Below are 2320 nucleotides of genomic sequence, written 5' to 3' on the forward strand. Positions count from 1 at the left end.
GTTGTTGTTGTTGTTGTTGTTGTTGTTGTTTCCTGTAGTAGTTATATATATTATGTGAGCATTGTACGTTCCAGAGCAACTCTGTGATATCCACGTGATATGTTGATGTTTAGCACCTATATTTTAGAGACAACAGTTACTGTAACATCTTGTACTGTGTTGAACGTCCAGAGGTTCTAAGACAGGCGCCGTATTGAGAAATAACCTCAGCAACACACTACACAGATGTTTACTTGTTACTGGTGTTCAACGTGAGAAACTTGAGAATTTTCGTCTTCTGAATTCTGAATTCTGACACTGACTCTGCCCCTCTAGTCTGAGTTAGATCAAAGAGGTTGAAGTGCGCATAAATAAAGGTCATAACATAAAAACACACAATGAGACTATATTTCTTACTGAGCTATATTTCACGCGTTACGTGAGCGCGTAAAAGAGAAGAATTTTCATACACGAACTTCCACGTTTTACAAACGAAGAAACCGTTGCTCATTAGACAACTTCCTAATTAGTACAGCTATATATATACGTATATGTAGCTGTGTGTGTGTCCGCTGCGTTGAGGCATTTGTGTGCCTTCCAACGAACTACCCGTTATATTTTATTACTGCACATTTGATGTGTAGTTGCCGGCACACAATAACAGTATGTATCTAGTGTAACTGTTTTCATTGTGTTGTAACTGTTTTGTCTGTATATGTGTTTATAAATATATTCGAGTATGCTACTAAAGTTGAATGTAGTTTTTGTTAGTTTCCCCACGACCAAGAACACAAGATTGTGTAAAGTAGTTTTTAACTAGAATAACTTTGTTCCAAATTCCTTCCACAGATGTTTCTCGTGATTTGACATGGCTGGAAGACACTCGTAAAAAATAAATGGGTTATGCTTCAGCGACTCCCATATTCGTAACGAAAGATAACCCCTTTGCAGTGGCGGATCCAGAAGTGAATTCTAGGGGGGGAGGGCGAATCATGCAAGCTCAAGGGCACGAAGCGCCGAGAAGGGATGGTGTTAGCCTAAAATACCCTTGCCCTAAAAATTCTAGGGGGGGTGGGGTGCGACCGCCCGCAAAATTTTTTCCCCACTTGAGTTCCGGACCACAGCCAATCAGCGCACTCCATTCACTCGACTTCCTCGAAGCAACAATGTAAAATGAACACTTCCTATCCCTAACCCTAACCCGAACCCTATAATCCAACCATATATATAAGAACCATTTATTACAAAACACTATCTATGGTGGGTCCGTCATCGGCAGCCAGGTTATCTTCATACAGTGGAGATATAACACCGCGGTTGAATCATTTATACCGAGGTTGGAGCATTTATACCGAGGTTGAATCATTTATACCGCGGTTGAAGCATTTACACCGCGGTTGGAGCATTAATTTTATACAGCGGTTGAATAATTTCTACCGCGGTTGAATCGTTTATACCGCGGTTAAATAGCGCTTCGTATTGAAAAGAACAAACTCTCGATGCATTTTCTCAACTTGTTAATGTTTTATTTGTTGTCGTCTACAGTCGCTAGTACGTTGCAGAACACAACATAATCAAACGCACTTGATTTCGCTTCACGTTGAACGTGGTTCACCACACTATCAAAAGATACTGCATAGTTTCTCTTTACCAAAAAAAATCAGCAGCTATATCTGAAAGGCCACGAGTAAAGCCACCACGCACGTTCAACTGAATAAACAGACAAACTTGCATATATTTAATGGTAAATAAGGGCGTAATAGACACGAGGCTTTTTTACACCGAACAAACATTACACGCACACACATATTGCGCATAACGAAAAACCCATTAACATTTCGTATTATTCAATTTAAATGTTAATATTAACGTTGATGGGTTCTTGTTGTAACATGACTTGGTAATAGCGGGGTCAGGTTGTGTGGACACGTGTGAAACAAAGTTCTAAACGATTGGAAATAGTGGTTACTTCCCGTAACTGCGTTCTGCCACTTAACATCTTTGAAACGAACCGTTCACACGTGTTTTCAACGTGCAAGCATTGACAATACGAAAAATAAACGAATCGATCGACAATCGTGAAGAAAAAAATTAAACAGCAATGTTAAATAATTTTAAAGATGTAGGAAAACACTTCTGAACCTTTGGCTAAGTGATAGCTACGGGGTAATTGTCTCCCGAAGGTAGTTGTTAGACGATGTACAAGCAGCCGTAAGAAAATAATAATACGGTTTTAGTAAACGAGCGCTGCATGTGTACGAGAGGGAACCACGATACCAGAGAGCAGTCATGTAAACCCTCCTCCTCAGCTCTCATCGCGATCCTCCCCTTCTCCTCCAAC

This window comes from Priapulus caudatus, unplaced genomic scaffold (assembly GCF_000485595.1).
Source record: "Priapulus caudatus unplaced genomic scaffold, Priapulus_caudatus-5.0.1 Scaffold1015, whole genome shotgun sequence".
Lineage (NCBI taxonomy): Eukaryota > Metazoa > Priapulida > Priapulimorpha > Priapulimorphida > Priapulidae > Priapulus > Priapulus caudatus.